Source organism: Convolutriloba macropyga, chromosome 1, assembly GCF_964194025.1.
Source record: "Convolutriloba macropyga chromosome 1, txConMacr16.3, whole genome shotgun sequence".
Taxonomy (NCBI): domain Eukaryota; kingdom Metazoa; phylum Xenacoelomorpha; order Acoela; family Convolutidae; genus Convolutriloba; species Convolutriloba macropyga.
In genome coordinates this window covers 72039209-72059588 of record NC_134468.1, presented here as the reverse complement: position 1 = coordinate 72059588, position 20380 = coordinate 72039209, and the positions used below count along the sequence as shown (strand labels likewise).

The window sequence follows — 20380 nt, the reverse complement described above, 5'->3', positions numbered from 1 at the left end:
GGCTGTATTTCTTTAAAAAACAACACGTCCAATTGTTTAGTACTGTCCATTTGAAGTCTACTAGATGTTCAAGCTGAAGTCAACAAGATGTTCAAAATTTTGCTAAGTTAGGAGATCGAGGCATTTGTTTTCATAGTCATCGCCTGAATGCTGTGTTTTAATTTTTTGGTTTTTAAATGTAAACATCAAACCAAATCTGTCACCAGATCCATTTTAATTACATCTGCAACTACTTTTTTATTAAAAAAAAACTGAGTGCTTGTTTTTTCTAAGCAAAAGGAATATGATTAGTTTAAAAATATTTGAGCTCAAATGAAATCGAAAGACAAGATATTTTCATGCGAAGACATATATGCAAATAATGTGGGTTACAATATTTTTTCGTAATTGATATAAATTTATTGGGATTTTTATTGGGAATATTTTAATTGGGAGGTGGTAGATCCCTAGCTCACACTGTGACAACACTGTTAAAAAAAGTCTGGAATCATAAAAAATATTCTCATTGAACTTTTGCCATATGAGAAATTTTATCATTAAAGAATCTATGAATAAAAGTTAGTGAAACAACAAGGTGGGTGATAGTTTTTTAAAATTATGTTAACTTTTCCATCAAGACCTTTGTTTTTTTTATTGTCGAATTTTGTAAAATCAAGTCAATGTGCTCTCAAAGCTTGTAATGTTTTATGAATTTTTTTACAACCGAAAACTCAACCTGACCATGAAACCTATTTATGGACTCAAAGAGATACGTGAGTTGACAAGGAATGTCCAAATTGTTGCGGATAGCGTCACACACACTCACAGTTGCATATCTTTTTTTTCAGATTTGGTTTGGGTTTTCAATAGGAGTCAGACTCCAATCAAGAATTTTTGCACACTTTTTGGCTACTAAAATATCGAAAGAGGACAATTTTTGTCTGGAATGGCTAGTGGACACAATAATTATAAAATGGCTTTTTTATTTGCAGGCCTAAATTTTTTATCAATGGTAGACTCTATCGAGGGCTGTATTTCTTTAAAAAACAACACGTCCAATTGTTTATTACTGTCCATTTGAAGTCTACTAGATGTTCAAGCTGAAGTCAACAAGATGTTCAAAATTTTGCTAAGTTAGGAGATCGAGGCATTTGTTTTCATAGTCATCGCTTGAATGCTGTGTTTTAATTTTTTGGTTTTTAAATGTAAACATCAAACCAAATCTGTCACCAGATTCATTTTAATTACATCTGCAACTACTTTTTTATTAAAAAAACTGAGTGCTTGTTTTTTCTAAGCAAAAGGAATATGATTAGTTTAAAAATATTTGAGCTCAAATGAAATCGAAAGACAAGATATTTTCATGCGAAGACATATATGCAAATAATGTGGGTTACAATATTTTTTCGTAATTGATATAAATTTATTGGGATGTTTATTGAGAATATTTTAATTGGGAGGTGGTAGATCCCTAGCTCACACTGTGACAACACTGTTAAAAAAAGTCTGGAATCATAAAAAATATTCTCAATGAACTTTTGCCATATGAGAAATTTTATCATTAAAGAATCTATGAATAAAAGTTAGTGAAACAACAAGGTGGGGGATAGTTTTTTAAAATTATGTTAACTTTTCCATCAAGACCTTTGTTTTTTTTATTGTGGAATTTTGTAAAATCAAGTCAATGTGCTCTCAAAGCTTGTAATGTATTATGAAGTTTTTTACAACCGAAAACTCAACCTGACCATGAAACCTATTTATGGACTCAAAGAGATACGTGAGTTGACAAGGAATTTCCAAATTGTTGCGGATAGCGTCACACACACTCACAGTTGCATATCTTTTTTTTTCAGATTTGGCTTGGGTTTTCAATAGGAGTCAGACTCCAATCAATAATTTTTGCACACTTTTTGGCTACTAAAATATCGAAAGAGGACAATTTTTGTCTGGAATGGCTAGTGGCCACAATAATTATAAAATGGCTTTTTTAATTGCAGGCCTAAATTTTTTATCAATGGTAGACTCTATCGAGGGCTGTATTTCTTTAAAAAACAACACGTCCAATTGTTTAGTACTGTCCATTTGAAGTCAACAAGATGTTCAAAATTTTGCCAAGTTAGGAGATCGAGGCATTTGTTTTCATAGTCATCGCCCGAATGCTGTGTTTTAATTTTTTGGTTTTTAAATGTAAACATCAAACCAAATCTGTCACCAGATTCATTTTAATTACATCTGCAACTACTTTTTTATTTAAAAAAAACTGAGTGCTTGTTTTTTCTAAGCAAAAGGAATATGATTAGTTTAAAAATATTTGAGCTCAAATGAAATCGAAAGACAAGATATTTTCATGCAAAGACATATATGCAAACAATGTGGGTTACAATATTTTTTCGTAATTGCTATAAATTTATTGGGATGTTTTTTGGGAATATTTTAATTGGGATGTGGTAGATCCCTAGCTCACACTGTGACAACACTGTTAAAAAAAGTCTGGAATCATAAAAAATATTCTCATTAAACTTTTGCCATATGAGAAATTTTATCATTAAAGAATCTATGAATAAAAGTTAGTGAAACAACAAAGTGGGGGATAGTTTTTTAAAATTATGTTAACTTTTCCATCGAGACCTTTGTTTTTTTTATTGTCGAATTTTGTAAAATCAAGTCAATGTGCTCTCAAAGCTTGTAATGTATTATGAAGTTTTTTACAACCGAAAACTCAACCTGACCATGTAACCTATTTATGGACTCAAAGAAATACGTGAGTTGACAAGGAATTTCCAAATTGTTGCGGATAGCGTCACACACACTCACAGTTGCATATCTTTTTTTCAGATTTGGCTTGGGTTTTCAATAGGAGTCAGACTCCAATCAAGAATTTTTGCACACTTTTTGGCTACTAAAATATCGAAAGAGGACAATTTTTGTCTGGAATGGCTAGTGGCCACAATAATTATAAAATGGCTTTTTTAATTGCAAGCCTAAATTTTTTATCAATGGTAGACTCTATCGAGGGCTGTATTTCTTTAAAAAACAACACGTACAATTGTTTAGTACTGTCCATTTGAAGTCTACTAGATGTTCAAGCTGAAGTCAACAAGATGTTCAAAATTTTGCTAAGTTAGGAGATCGAGGCATTTGTTTTCATGGTCATCGCCTGAATGCTGTGTTTTAATTTTTTGGTTTTTAAATGTAAACATCAAACCAAATCTGTCACCAGATTCATTTTAATTACATCTGCAACTACTTTTTTATTAAAAAAAACTGAGTGCTTGTTTTTTCCAAGCAAAAAGAATACGATTAGTTTAAAAATATTTGAGCTCAAATGAAATCGAAAGACAAGATATTTTCATGCGAAGACATATATGCAAATAATGTGGGTTACAATATATTTTCGTAATTGATATAAATTTATTGGGATGTTTATTGGGAATATTTTAATTGGGAGGTGGTAGATCCCTAGCTCACACTGTGACAACACTGTTAAAAAAAGTCTGGAATCATAAAAAATATTCTCATTGAACTTTTGCCATATGAGAAATTTTATCATTAAAGAGTCTATGAATAAAAATTTGTGAAACAACAAGGTGGGGGATAGTTTTTTAAAATTATGTTAACTTTTCCATCAAGACCTTTGTTTTTTTTAATGTCGAATTTTGTAAAATCAAGTCAATGTGCTCTCAAAGCATGTAATGTTTTATGAATTTTTTTACAACCGAAAACTCAACCTGACCATGAAACCTATTTATGGACTCAAAGAGATACGTGAGTTGACAAGGAATGTCCAAATTGTTGCGGATAGCGTCACACACACTCACAGTTGCACACTTTTTGGCTACTAAAATATCGAAAGAGGACAATTTTTGTCTGGAATGGCTAGTGGACACAATAATTATAAAATGGCTTTTTTAATTGCAGGCCTAAATTTTTTATCAATGGTAGACTCTATCGAGGGCTGTATTTCTTTAAAAAACAACACGTCCAATTGTTTAGTACTGTCCATTTGAAGTCTACTAGATGTTCAAGCTGAAGTCAACAAGATGTTCAAAATTTTGCTAAGTTAGGAGATCGAGGCATTTGTTTTCATGGTCATCGCCTGAATGCTGTGTTTTAATTTTTTGGTTTTTAAATGTAAACATCAAACCAAATCTGTCACCAGATTCATTTTAATTACATCTGCAACTACTTTTTTATTAAAAAAAACTGAGTGCTTGTTTTTTCCAAGCAAAAAGAATACGATTAGTTTAAAAATATTTGAGCTCAAATGAAATCGAAAGACAAAATATTTTCATGCGAAGACATGTATCATATGCAAATAACGTGGGTAAAAATATTTTTTCGTAATTGATATAAATTTATTGGGATGTTTGTTTCAATTGGGAGGTGGTGGATCCCTAGCGCACACTGTTACAACATGTGTTTTAATAAAAATGTCTGGAATCATAAAAAATATTCTCATTGAGCTTTTGCCATATGAGGAATTTTATCATTAAAGAATCTATGAACTACAATTTTTTCAAATTGGGACTTGGAAATCGTGCACCCCCACCCGAATATTTGTAACCGATATTTCGACACCAACAGGACACACGAGAGGCCCAATAGACTCCTAAGTTCTTTGTATACCGGAACTATTAATACCAGCTTTGTCAAATGGGTAACCATTACTAATTATGATGTCAAAAGTAAAAACTTACGGCTAGAATCCAAAAAAGCTCAATTGAAGTTCTTGTGAGATCCTTTTTAATAAATCGTATGACTGCGCTAAGTTCATGCACGATACCAGCTCACATTTGATGCGGAAACAAACCACACCCTCCAAAACGCCTTATGTAAACAAAAATACGCACTTTGCTCTGGGTTAAGTATGAATTTCCACAAGAACTAAATCCACCTGGACATTTGCCACGTACGTATTGGCAGTTAGCCCACCACGGTATTAAGTATAGTTTTTGCATTTAACTAAGCAGCTCAAAAGATTAGAGAAAGCTGAAATCCTTGTTCCGTAATGAAGGATGTTTTTTTTTGAGCTAACATTTTGCTTGCAAGGTTCACCAAAAAAAGCCGCTTGCACAATAAGCAATAAGCACAGAATAGAAATTTTCAAATGTGAGCGACCTTGAAAATGATTGTTTGCAATGGCTTGTCATTACTTCAGAGAGAGAGAGAGAGAGAGAGAGAGAGAGAGAGAGAGAGAGAGAGAGAGAGAGAAGAGTTACAAAGCGTTGCTGCGTTATTTTTCCGAAGGAATTTCTAGCGACACTCTTATTAGTCGCTGTTACAAAGATGAATTTTTTTGAGCTGGGTGCCCAATTTAACGAAAAAACATCGGAGTTATCGTGATTGCTTGACTGCGTTTCATCAGTTGGCTATAAGTCGAGGGATTATTCCAGCTGTATAAGTTGAGCTTAAGTACTGGCGGCAATTACTATAAAAAGGCGTTAATTCGAGATCAAATTAGTTGTATCTTGTTCTCAACCTAAGGGTGCTTAAGTAAGATTCAGTTAAAGTTATTGTTAGTTGTTTTAAAATGATAGAACGTGTTACCTGATAACTTTTGTATTTAGTTATTTTATTCTATTTTGTGTGTTTTACCATCAACAATTACTAAAAGCCAAGAGCGGAGACCGGGAACTATAATCTTAAAAAAAAGACAGCCAACAAAACGCTTCGGAATTATGAGATAATTTGAACGCTTTTGTTTTTCTTTGAAAAGCTGCCCATTCAATATGTAGAATGTTACAGTAGATTGGCAGCGAACGCAAAAGAAATTCCAAAAATCAGTATTTACCAAGTGATTAAATTCGAAGTTTCCTCAACCAGTTGGTATTCAATCAAACACAGAGGCTTTCAAGGACCTATGGTCAGCCCTCAACTCTGTAATATCTGGTTGAACACCTCGAAAAAATCTCTTAATAGCAGTTATAATTTTGACATAAAGTGCATAAGATTGCTTGTTAAACTCCTAATAGGCTATTGGCAAATGAAGCTGAAAAATTTCGACCAAATATATTAAAAACGTTTTTTATATTTTAAAAAAACACCATTCAAGTTTTGAATTCTGAGATTACAGAATTCACAACGTTCTAATACATTAGTTCTTTTAGAGCGCGGTTTGATTCATTATGCCTTTAGTAATAGTTGCAAGGAAGACTTCTAGAACTCATCCAGGGATGATACGCATTCATTGTCAGCTAGATAAGCTTCGAATTTCTTTTGGAAATCGTACATAAGCAGCAAAGTTTTTTTTTCTACTGAAAATGTTGTATAAAGTTCTTGATTGTATTCAAAAACTTTGTTCGCTTTTACAAATCCTCGTCTTTGCTAAAATTATCACATTTGTGATTTGTTTATTTTTCTTGATTAAATGATATAAAATATACGTCCACACTGAAATTCTGTCAATGATATTGCAGAAAAGTAAAAGACTCCAAAAGCCAAAATACATAGCGTAAGATCAAAGTATATAAATCAATTAGATCTTTTCTTATTTTTAAGAAACAAAAACTGCATCTTGTAATAACTTTCCTCCGATTACATGAGACGCCGCTGGTTACATTCAAAAAGCTAAAGAGACTTTAGTTTTTTGGATGCGATGTTTTCTATTTGCAAAAAGTCTTCGATGATGCATATTGCGCTTTGTTCCAATGCGTTTGTGGTGATAAACCGTGATCCAAAGTTTTGCGGTTAGATAATTGTTTGAAAGATTTTGCAAGCCTAGATAAAAAGCTCTCATTTTCTTGGTTATTTTTTGGTAATTGAATTTGCAAATTTTGTCAAAAAAGAAGTTGAACATTTGTTGATCGATTTGGCTAGAAACAATAAAATTGTTTATGAATTTGTTTATCTATAGTGTAAAAACTAGTTTTTTCAAAAAACCATGATGGACATGAGAGTCAGGTTGTCGGTCGGTCGGCAGTTTTTGATTGTGGTCTTTTGTCTATACGTTTAGACTTGTGTGCTTCTACTGTTAAAAAAAGTTTGCCTTTAGTGAGAATAGCTCTAAAGCCAAAGTTAGTGAAAAACAAAGTGGGGGATAGTTTTTCAAAATTATGTAAACTTTTCCATCAAGACCTTTGTTCCTTTATTGTCGAATTTTGTAAAATCAAGTCAATGTGTTCTCAAACCTTGTAATGTATTTTGAAGTTGTTTACAAAAGCTTATATTCGCGTTTAAAGAGATTTTTGAGGTAAAAATCCAACGAAAAAAAATTGTTTAAAATCTCAGCTCTGTTCGAGTCATCAGAAGCCGATTTTGTTTCAGAAAATTTTCATTGGGATAAAGTGGTGCTGTATTCACTGCTCACTGCTTTCTTGTTGTTCACTAAACATTTTTGAGTGGAATAGTCTAGTTTTGCAGATGGTTTCATCTTCTAGTTTTCTTTTATATATCTTTTCTTTCAACTCGCTGTAATCTGGATAATGTTGGTTGATCGATTTTTTTCTTTTCTTTTGTTGCGCTCTGCCAAATTTTTTAAAACGACGAGATGTTTCGGTTATTATTCATAGAGTAAACTTTGTTCTGTTATCATATTTGTTCCGTTGTCACAGTTTGAAATTTTTCAAATTGAATTTAGTGAAGTCCTAGACGCCGCTGATTCAGCAGCTCGTCAAATTCACTATAGCAGAAAAGTAGAGTTTTGCATTGCCTAAACTAGTTTTACTGTTGTCAATTGTTTTTTTAGCTATTTCTGCACATATCTTGGCTTTCAAAATTTAGGCATGAAAAAGTTTTGGCTTAATTTTTTTTCAATGGTAGACCCTATCAAATCGTTCCTATCAAAAACGACCCTATGAAAAACGTCGTAGAAAACGTCCAGTTGTTTAATACTGCCAGTTTGCACTCTGAAATCAATTAAATGTTCAAAACTTTGTTCCGTTAGGAGATTGAGGCAGTTGTTTTAATATTCATCACCGGAATGCTTTGCTTTAAATTTTTTGGTTTTTAAATGAAAACATCAGACAAAAAATTCCTAAATTTCACTTTTATTACACTCACAACAAACATTTTACTTAAAATTGGTGATGCTTGTGTTTGCTAGGACAAAGGAATTTCAGTAGTTTTCAAACATTTGAGCTGAAGTGCGATCAAAAGTCACAAAAGTTCCATGCAAAGACATATATGAAAACATATATGAAAACATATATGGGTTAGATCTTGTTTCATAATTCATGTTAACATATGGGAAAACTGTAGTTGGGATTTGGTGGAGCCCTAGCGCACACTGTTACAATATGTGTTGTAACAAAAATATATTTTCATTGAACTCTTACAATGTAAGGAATTTTATCTTTAAAGTAGCTTTGAAAAAAATTTTTAGGGGTTGGGATTTAGAAATTATACATTCCCAGCCGAATTTGCGGAACTCATGTCTCGGTACTAAACTGGAAACACCAGAAGCCCAAGAAACCTCTAAGTTCTTTGTATACCAGAACTGGTAACACCAGATTTGTCAAGTGGGTAACCATTAACACTTATGAATTGCAAAATTATAACTTATGGCTAGAATCCGAAAAAATTCAGTTGGAGTTTTTATGAGAGTCCTTTGTTAATAAATTGTATGACGGCGCTATGCTCATGCCCGATATCAGCTTGTTCCTGATGCAGAAACAAATCACACCCTCCAGACTGCCTTATGTAAACACAAAATCCGCACTTTGTTAGGTTAAGTATTAATTTCAAAAAGAATTGCCGCGATCTGGGTTTTCACTACATACGTATTGGAATTGACGCCACGGTATTAGAAAACATTTTTTGCGTTTAGCCAAGAAATTAAAAGGAATATAGAAAGCTGAAAATATAGTTCCGTAATGTTGTAGAATAAGCCCAGAATAAAAATTATCAATTGTGACAAACCTATAAACTGATTGTTTGCACTGGCTCGCCCATACTTGGGAGAGAGAGAGAGAGGGGGGGGGAGAGAAAGAGAGAGAGAGAGAGAGAGAGAGAGAGAGAGAGAGAGAGAGAGAGAGGGAGAGAAAGAGAGAGAGAGAGAGAGAGAGAGAGAGAGAGAGAGAGAGAGAGTTAAAAAGCCTTGCTGCATTATAATTCCGGCGCGAGTGGGCGCGACGCTTTGATTAGTCGCTTTGTAATGTTAAAATTATTTGGCATTGATGCCCAATTCATGGGAAAAAAGGCTCAAAAATATTGTTGTTGTTTGGCTGCGTTTCATCAGTTGGTTATTAGTTGAGGGATTATTCCAGCTGTATAAGTTGAGCTTAAATACTGGCGGCAATTTCTTTAACTGGGCGCTAATTCGAGATTATCTTAGTTTTATCTTAGCTTGCGGGCGTTTGAGTTAGATTCAGTTCAAGTTAATGTTAGTTTGTTTAGATTGATAGAAAATGCTATCTGATAAATTATGTATTCAGTTATTTAATTCTATTTTGAGTGTTTTACCATCAACACTTGTTAAAAGCCAAGAGCGGAGTACGGTAATTATCGTCTTATAAAATACAGCCAAATAAACTTTTTGGAATTGTGAGATGATTTGAGCGCTGTCGTTTTCCTTTTAAAGGCAGTCTATTCAACATGTAGAATGTTACAGTACCTTGGCAGGGAATGAAAAAGAAATCCCAAAAATCAATAATTACCCAGTGAATAAGTTCAAAGATACCTCCACCAGTTGGTATTCAATCAATCACAGGGGCTCTCAAGGACCTCTGGTTGGTCCTCAACGCTGTAATCTTTGGTTGAACACCTCAAAAAACTCTTATTAGCAGTTATAATTTGACATAATAAGCATAAGGTTGCTTGTCAAACTCTTAATAGGCTACTGACATATTAAGCAGAAAATTTTTGACCGAACATCTTAAAAAGATTATTTAAACTTTTAATAAGCACCATTTGAGTTTTTAATTCTGAGATTATAGAGCCTATAAAGTTTCGAGGCATTTTTTATTTTAATGCACCATTTGATTTAATATGCCTTTAGTAATAGTTCTAAGGAAGACCTCTAGCACTCATCCAGGGATGGCCTCATCCATTGTCAGCTAGATGAGCTTCGAATATACTAAAGATGTTGTACATAAGCAGCAGAGTTTCCACGTTCAATATAAGCTCTCCAAGAAATTCAGGGCATTAAATTGTGTGTTCATGTTATTTATCCATTTTTCAAACTTATTCTTGCTGATTCTTTAGATCTGTTTTCTCCTAAACATTTGGTATAATATGAACGTTTGTATTCAAAATTTGTCTTTGCTTTTACAACTATTTTTTGCTAAAATTGCCACATATTTGTCCTGTCCTGATCTTTAATGAATTGTTCTTGAAAAATGATAAAAATTTACGTTCACTCTGAATCTCCGTCAACGATTTTACAGAAACGTAAGAATTTGCGAAAGTCAAAACACATAGCATGAGGTAGCAATATATAAATCAATTAGACATTTTTATTATTATTAAGAAACAGACAGTAAACGCCACGTGTAGTAACTTTTCTCCCTTTACATGAAACTCAGCTGGTTACATTCAAGAAGATGAAGCAACATTACTTCTTTTGATTACGCTGTTTTCTCTTGGCAAAAAAGTCTGCGATGATCCATAACGGTTTACCGCCTTATTCCAAAATTTGTTTAGGTAATTGTTTGAAAGATTTTGAAAGCCTAGAAAAAAACCCATTTTCTCAGTTAGTTTTTGGTAATTGAAGTTGTGGTTTTCGTGAAAAAAAGCAAATAAGTGGAACATGTGTTGACTGCCTTGGCCAGAGCTCAACCGTGCTTTATGAAATTATTCAGCAATAGAGAGATGAAAAGCATAAAAAGCAATTTTTTCAAATATTTCTAATGGACCTGAGAGGGCAGGTTTTGGATTGCGGTCTTTTTTTCTATCCTTGTAGGCTTGTGTTTCAACTGCATAGGAAATTTGCTTTCAGTGAGATTTATTTTAAAAGTCGAAGTCAGTGAGACATCAAAGTGGTGCATAGTTTTTCAAAACCATGTTTACCATTCCATTAATACCTATAAAATCCAAAGAGTAAAATTTGCTCTGTTATCACATTTTGCCGTTGTCACAGTTCGGATTTTTCTTAGAAGATATCGTTAAAACCATCGGTACTACTGATTCAGAAGCTTGTCAATATCACTACGGCAATACAGTAAAAACATTGTTTCATCTTTTCTTTTAATCAATAGATTTTTAAAAGACTCTAGTAATTGAGGTGCATCAATGGAATGGTCTGAATAATTATGATTTTGCATTTAATGAAAAACACGTCCAATTATTTAGTAGTGTCCATTTGCTCTCTGAAGCCAAGATGCTCAAAATTTTGCTAAGTTAGGAGATCGAGGCATTTGTTTTCATAGTAATCACCTGAATGCTGTGTTCTAATTTTTTGGTTTCTAAATGTAAACATCAAACCAAATCTGCCACCAAATTCATTGTAATTACATCTGCAACTACTTTTTTATTAAAAAAAACTGAGTGCTTGTTTTTTCTAAGCAAAAGGAATATGAGTAGTTTAAAAATATTTGAGCTCAAATGAAATCAAATGACAAGATATTTTCAAGCGAATACATATATGCAGCTTATATGGGTTAGACCATTTTTCGTAATTGATATAAACTCATTGTGATGTTTATTGGAAGTACATTCCTTGGAAGTTGGTGGAGCCCTGGTGCAAACTGTTACAATATGTACTGTAATGTAATCATAAAATCTGACCTTAAAAATTGTACTCAAACTCGCTAGTAGCTTGGACATATGTTAATGTCCCTATCAAATGTCTTTTATTATTATCCTTATCAAAACTGCAGAACCATCAAATAAAGGTGAAGATAACCAACAACTCAAACAACAAGAAAAACAAATTTAAAATGAAACACTGGGATGAAGACAATGAAGATTTACTGTAAGGCGAAAACAAAACTAAAACAATTGTGACCGTTTCTTTTAATGTCCGAAGTATGCTCCTTTGCAAATTCTTTATTTGCTGAAAGGAATCGTGGCTCACTGATATAGTCCCAAGCGAAGCTCTATCTTTAAAGGGTTATAATTTTTTTTGGCAAAACACAATAGTTTACACAAATGTTCACATAAACCGATTTGGAGAGTGTGAGTACTTTCCGCATTTAGAATAATTTCCCATTAACCATGCGCTCCGCGCAGACATACACACTATTAAAAAAGATTTTAAAAAGCAGAAACTGAACGGTTTCCGACATTAGCCCTAAATTATTACTTTTCCCCTTATAAGTGCTAATAGTTAACCATTTGACAAAGCTGATGATACTACCAGTTTCAGTATAAAAACATTAAGTTGTCTTTCCGAAACACTGGAAATCGGTTCCACAAAATCCGATTGGGAAGTAGTAGCCTGTTCTATCTATAGGTACCAAGTCTACAGCAGTCATTCATTAACCGACGAAAACCGACGCTTCTTACGTTTTGAAACCGACGAAAACAAACGATTCTTACGTTTGGAAAACGACGAAAAACGACGATTCTTACGTTTAAATACCGACGAAAACCGATCAAACCGACGAAAAAAACGTAAGGGCTTTGATCGGTTTTGGCGAAGTAAAAGCGACGACAACCGACGATTTCTTATGTTTGATTCCGACGAAATTCTCAACACGGGTACTGATATTTAGATTTTTCATTATTGCATTTAATATTTATCTCTCAGACTCAGATTTTTTTGTAGGTTTGCAGTTTTGCCTTCTTCGACTCTTCTGCCTCTCTCGTTTTTGTCGTCAGGTAATCTCTTGGTAAAGACTTTTTCGTTTGGTCAGATGCACTTGTGATCCGTGCTGCCGTGTAAAAATATGACGGTTTGAATTTTTCATCAATTTTACTCTCAATCGTTGCGATCACCACACATGTGACCTATTCTTGATTGTTATTAATCGTTTCATTTTTCAGATGATTTTTCTTTGCACCAATCACAATATCTCTTTAAACCAATAGTTGCAGAGGAAAAAGATGTTGAAAATTACGTCCTGTATCGCGCTTATGACCTTGTCGCTCATCTCTTTCCTCCTAGTGATCGTTGACAAAATATTTTTTCAAGAGGTGCACCTAAAAACAGCTGGGTTATTTTTTGTACAATATGCGCAAGCTCCCTCTCATTTGACTATTAGATATTGGGATAGTGTAAGTACTAATAATAATAGAATAATAATAATAATAATAATAATAATAATTATTATTATAATAATAATAATAATAATAATAATAATAATAATAATAATAATACTAATAATAATAATAATAATATTAGTAATAATAATAATAAAAATAATATAAATTTTAATAATAATAATAATAATAATAATAATAATAATAATAATAATAATAATAATAATAATAATAATAATAATAATAATAATAATAATAATTGTGGTACCGAGGTATCACATGACCACTCACAGTACAGTGATTTAATATTTACGTTATCGCTGTATGTACATAATATTTGTGTCACACTATGACTCAATTGTCCTACGATTGATAGCAACAGTGACAGTTAGTTGTGACCTCCTCCAGAACTAATACACAGGCAGCCAACTGTGTAAGTGCAGTTCTGTTTTAGCGCTGAAATTCAATAGTTTGTCACTGAAGCTATTCTTTATTGACTCAAATCCAAATAGATTGTACGACTAGCGTATTACTCTCGAGTACAACATGGCGCAGTCAGATTCGAATGGACTCACAGAACTATGAATTGAACCCATATGGGATAAGCCCAGCAGTAACGCATCAATTTCATGGTAAAAGTGAAGGAGCCAGCTCAAGATGGCCCTCGTCGATGAGAAACATTTAATTAGAAGAATTTCTCCAAAAGAGCCCGAAAACAGTACATTATCCCCGAAACCCGTAGAGGAACAGCCAATACAAAACCCGACACAAACATTGGAAAACGAACAACTTCCGAGGTATCACCAGGCAATAGCCAAATGGAAAAACAGGTGCAATCATACTGACAGAGTAGGAGTCTTGTGCGCCCATAAGCAATGGGACATGGCAGATAGAAGAACAAAATCACTTATATATCTCAACCTCGCAATCGAAGGACGAAAATAGCGTTCAAGAAAATTTTCTCATACAAACCCAGAGATCAAGTCTACTTTCGGGATATAGGACGTACTTGTTGCTTGAGCAGGCGTTCAACCGCCCTAGAAATGTCACGTTTGATAGCGGAGAACAATAGAACCGTTCTATTTAGCATTGATGTACCTAGCAAATACTGCCAGTTAGCATTTCGAAGACGAGCTTCTCGGGGATATATTCACCGCCAATATGATAGACCAAGATATACAAAAGGAGCCTTTCCAGAAAACGCTTACACCAGAAAAAGCTCTTGAGATAGCTGTGGGCATCAAATTAAACATTAGAAGCAAACTGGCAATAAAACCAAGACAACCCACAGATTCGTCAACCACAACTTTCATCGGCCAAGAGGATGCTGTTATGGAAATCTCAAGTTCCAGCTATCGCGGCTCAAGCAGAAAACAACAGCATCTCGTGGACTAGCCAGGGAAAGCGAGAGACTGGTGAACAACAACAACAGGACGCCCACTCACAACTGCAGAAAATGAGGACAGACATGGTATATGAACCACACGGCCAAATGCCTAGCGATAGGTTAAACGTGTCAAAGATGCAACAAGCTAAACCACTACGCAATGTTGTGCAAATGAAACCTCAAACGACGGCAATCCCAGAAGTACATGAATGATGTCAGTGAGCAAGGCATTGAACAATCGTGGCAAGGATTCAACATGATTTCCTTAGATCCGGAAGTTCGTTCGAAGTATGAGGACTCCGCAGACAACTACTCTGTAAATGTGATGGATACCGAGTACGACCCAACAAAACCATCCAAACTGCATATACAGCACGGGCACAGTAAATTTTGGGTCACGGTAGATTCAAGCAGCTCAATAAGCTTAGTAAACGAACAAATGGCAAAGGACACAGAAGCAAGAGACTAAAAACATGTTGAAATATAACATATAGTTGAAATATAACAAATAGAAAAATTCCGTATAGCTACAAAGCTACACTGACGCCCCAAAACAAGAATCTGTGAACGCTGTACTGCAATATTGAATGCAACGGGTTGAAAGAGGGACGAAAGGCATCGTGCAAAAGGGGGAGAGACCTGTTCAAACCCCTGGGCATCCACTTCAAACCCACCAAGCCCAGAAAGTAAGAACATTAACTCAATCGACACAGCCCCAAATTTTCCGATCAAAAAGGCAGTAGCAATTAAACACAAACATCTTTCCACTTGACCAGAACGATCAACAAACAATGAGGTCAAATCACTTTTTAAGGCAAAGTTTACACCTGCCCATTAAAAAGGAACGACAAGTGCTAAAACATCTAGAAACGCAAGTAGAAGAGGAGCCTAGAAACTTACAAAACAACGGACACATAACGAAACTAAAAAATGTAGCGAAGAATTTTTCATTTCTCCTATAGTCATCTTAGAGAAAAAAGACAAATCGATTAAAATGGCAATGGACTCCAGAAAAATCTATAAAGCGAATCATAAGAACAAATACTAAATGTATAAATTTGTCTGCCTAATGGACAGCATAGCACACACAATCCCTCAATGGTCTGACGAATGGGAAGTCCTTTTTTCAATACTAGAACTTCGCTATCCGTATAGCCAGCTACCATTAGATGAAATAAATCAAAACAGTGCAATTTAATTATATTAGGTGGACAAGCTACCGGAAGGTACCGATTTAACACCGGATTCTACGGACTAAAAGAAATGCCGCCACAGTTCCAAAAAACCATCGACAAAACATTGTACAACCTATCGAACATATTCAGTTCCTAGAAGATCTTATAATAGTCAAAACAACACAAGAAAAAACTATTCAACTGCTAGACAGACTAAGCCACGAAACTTTAGCAATAAACTTAGATAATTGTCACATATAAAAAAAACAATATATAATGGCTCGGTAATGAAATTGATCAAAAAAGTGTAAAAACAATCGTCTCTAAGTCACAGGCTACTCTCAACATAACGTCCCACAAACAACTCAAATCTTTCCTAGGAAGCGTCTACCACCTGACGAAGTCATACCTAACTTAGCAACATTATGTCAAGGATTCAGAGACTTACTTCAAAAAGACGCTAAGTGCAAATGGAAAGAACACGACCAAACCCATTTCGAAACTATTAAGAACTGCATCAGGATTTTAACAGAAAACACACACATTACGACACAAAACGGAAGCCAGGTGTCAAAACAGAAGCTTCAAGAGCAGGACTAGGAGCAGTCCTAGAACAAGAAACATGTGATGGTTGGGAAATTCACAATTTCTGAACAAAGCAGAAGAAAAATATAACATAAACAAACTGGAACTCATAGGGGCCGTATGGGCACTAAAGCACTTTAAACATTATTTACTAGAACATCAATTCGCGGTGCAAGCCAATCATAGAGCACTACTATCAATCCTCAAAGAACGGAAAAGCAAAATCCACCAAAGCCACCTGACCGAATGGAACGATAGAATAATCCCATTCCAGTTCAACATTGAACACATTGCGTTCACAAAAATGGGTTTAGTCGACTACATATCAGGAAATCCCTCTAAAACAGCCAAACCTCCAAGCGCATACGACAAAAAATAGCGCAAACAAATATTATACGAGAAACACTACAAATAGTACAAATAAAAGATAGACCAAGAAAGTCACAAAATAAAAAACCAAACAACAAAGAGTAAAAATCACTAAAGAGATTCCACCACCAATAGACAAAAACCCCTGGAGTTGTCCAACGACTCCAATAGACTAGTAACCCTGGAAGTGCCCCAAGATTTCAGACAACCAATAACAACCAAACAAATGATAAGACCACAGAGCAATGAATAATGACGTCACACAATGAACAAATCACACAGCGAACGATTTTAAACACGCCTTTGCCAATTTACGCAACTACTAACAAAAGATGCAAACGTCTAAGCAAACAAATACACGACAAGTGGAGGAACCTCAGCGTGAACATTGGTTGCAACTTAATCCGCATCAGACTCGCCATACATTACATTATAAAAGATTGGTCATGGATGTCCTCCGTTCGACATATCCTGAAGCGTGGGGCATGATAGAGTTGGACCAACGATTATGGTGGCTGTTCATAAATCGTGACTATATCAACAAATAAAAGAAATGCCAGCCATGTACCGATTTCGGTAAAAACCCAAAAAGCAAAACAGGGAGTTCTCTATGGACACCCTTTCCGCCATGTTCAGGATCAAACGATGAAATTCAATTAAACTTCAGCGGACCAATATTTGATGGACAAGGGTGGGAAGTATACTTCAGAGTGTGTAATAACCAATTGTCTAAGTCCAACTCTTAAACTTGCAACGAATAGGAGAAACAACAACCAAATAGGTAGCGCAACACTGGGTACCCATTAAAGTTAGGTTAGATGAAGCCAGATGCTTGAGCGGCAACACAATACAATAAATATTGAAATTATATACTTGCCGGCCAATTACAACAATAATGACCTTATATACGTGCCGGCCAACGACCATCGCCCAAACGGCTCAGTAGAACGTTTAATACAAACCGTCAAAATACGACTAGGTTGTATATAAAACTCAATCAAAACCAGAAACCCTCAACATAAAAAATGCGCTACAAAATATATCATATGGACTAAGCACATGTAGAGAAAAAAACTTTGAAGATCTCTCCTTTTGAAGCTTACTAAGGCATAAAAATTAGCATTGCACTAACAAACGTAACCACTAAACCCAACAAAATTAACTGAAGTTGGTCAAATACCTTAAAATACTCTTTAGATGACAACATCATAGGCGAGGAAGAGCTGGTCAGCGAAGACAAGTGGTATCAGGAGTACCTGGACAGTGACGCCGAAGTTCAGGAAGTCAAACGCAGGAAGCCTCAAGAAGCAAACGAAGACAAAGGTGAAGCACCCACGACAATCAAGCTTCCCTCGGCTACCTTTGAACAACCACTTGCACGTAGCAGCCCACGCCTACAACTTGCACGCAACAACTTAGCCACATCAAGGAGCAAAGAACAATTACACGGCATTTATAATGCCATTCCCGGAGGAGCCTCACTAATCAAAACTACGGATTCAACGCTCACTATTAAGGTTCCGCGTCAGCCAGACAGTGTCCTCAACAAGTCTGGTGTTGCAAAATTTGGAACATCCGAACAAAGGCAAATCCCCTTCTTCACTTCGAGGCCAGAGAGACCGTCCGCAACCAACACGCCAAGGTAATCAACAGCATGGAGACCCACGCACAGGAATAGAAAAACAGACTCATAGGCCAACGAACTATCCGGAAGATAGACACCCAATCGTCCACCACAGGCAAAAACGCAGAATCCAACCTCGCCAAAGTAAACCGAAATTGAATCCCTCCAGAAAAGTGCTACCAGATGTCACCGAAGAAAGGATTCCCAAAAAAGCGAAGTTATTCGACCATCTCCTCGCAAGAATCAGCAAATGAACAAGACGATTACCAGGACAGGTAGGACAGTTAAGAAATTGCAATTGTATAGACCCATAAAGTGAACACACCAACAGTGGATGCAACAAAAAAACCCACACCACGCGGCTCACAGGACAAAAAAATCCAAACGGTTCAGCAATAACACAGAATTCGGCAATACCACGGAAGTCTCCGACAGCCCATCGGAAACGCTGACATTCCCCACAAAAGACCAAAGAGAACAAGCACCGCTTCGTTCTCACCATCAGGAACATCAACTACCCAGGCCCCAGCCTCACCAACGCAGAGCATGATCACGGCCACTCCTACCTCTCGGGAAAACACATTCGAGATTGCCACAGCACTACCCCCGATGTTCAACAAAATTACAACCGGGGCGAAGTGAACGCAATGTACACGCCAGAGGCGTAATGTCACCTACAACCACATGTTTTTTAGATTGCTGACAAGTGAATTCAGAAATTCATCGCCCTTCTGTTGCCGGCAAACTCAAAAAACAAAACTTATTTCATTTACAATACGTTACGTTGCTTACTTTAATCATTCATATAGGATCGATCCCCTAAATTTCATTAGCCTAAGTTTCTTTCTCGAAGGGAGAAAATGTGGTACCTGGGTGTCGCTCGACCACTCATAGTGCAGTGATTTAATACTTACGTAATCGCCTATGTACATAACTTTTGTTTCACATTATGACTCAATCGTCCTACAATTGATAGCAACAGTGACAGGTTGTTGTGACTTCGACCAAAATTAATAAAATGGCAGCCAACTGTATAAGTGCATTAAGGTACTAGTTCAAATACAAAAATTTGACATTTGAAATTCAAAAAATATATTCTGGTACAAGTTTATTCAAACTTTTGTCAACCACTAAAAAGTAAAAAAACAGATAGGAATGAAAGTAAAAATCCCTCTTCAGGAATAGAAAGCATTATACCCGGGATTTTCAGAAAATCCGGAATAAAAAATGAATTGATTTTAGTGTAATAAGTGTAAATAAAATGTTGTAAATGTGATTTTAACTGTAAATAATTTAAAAAATTCGATGTTATTTTAACTCATTTCTTAGAATTATAGTCAAATAAATGTTTATATACTTTGTAAATGATTTCATTTAATTCCATAAACCTGACGATGAACGGAAAGTTCGAAAGCGCTCATTTTAGTTAATCAATTTAAGTTTTAATTGACAATTACTTCTCTGCATCTTTAATCATTGTCAGTTTGATTTTTAACGGGCCCAGAAAAGGCAGCAGAATGCAAAATTTCAGAAATTTTGTGAAATGTTACAGACAGGTGGTTCATATTTTAGCAGCCAGTTCATTCCATCACGCGGTAAAGGGTGTTCATTACAGTGAAGAGAAGGAACTCCTGACAAAAATAACAACAGTGGACTTTAACAACAAGGAACTCCTGGACTTTCTTTCAACCCCAATACAAAGAATTAGTTGCAGAACGCACAGAATGTTCGGGTCAAGGGCAGATTGAGCACAAGGTCCGACAGACCAACTAGTGCACAAGAGCTAACAAACTACTTGACATCGAATAACAACAAGTTTAAGGCGCTGGTATACTGTCAGCGCACGGGAACCCCTGATATTTTCAAAGAGTTGATGAGCACTGGGATAATGGTTCTGAGGGTGACAAAGCACCTTATATCGAAACGGAAGGTGAAAACACAGCAAGGAGACTCTAGAGTGCTCCATCAGGAACCGGCACGTGAGATCAAATCATTGGACATTGTCCTGCGCCACCAAGAAAACCTGAAAGCTCTGCTCAAAAAAAGAAAAGGGAAGAATCTCGGACAGAGAAAGGCGAGAGCAAAAGTAAGACTGGTAGAAAGAGCAGAAAACGAGAGTGTAGCTCCTGAACAATAGGGCTTCATCGCCCCCTGTCCTTGAGCGACCTTGATGTGCGAAATTTT

At 35.5% G+C, this 20380-nt stretch overlaps 2 protein-coding genes across 2 annotated transcripts in view; one reads left to right on the top strand and one right to left on the bottom strand.

Annotated features, from left to right (window-relative positions):
* LOC142342359 (uncharacterized) overlaps positions 1–20380 on the top strand; it is a 77728-nt gene that overhangs the window by 32674 nt on the left and 24674 nt on the right. The gene's annotated exons all lie outside the window — the stretch shown is intronic.
* Positions 1–20380, bottom strand: part of LOC142342349 (uncharacterized) — a 337600-nt gene that overhangs the window by 311624 nt on the left and 5596 nt on the right. The window lies entirely within an intron of this gene.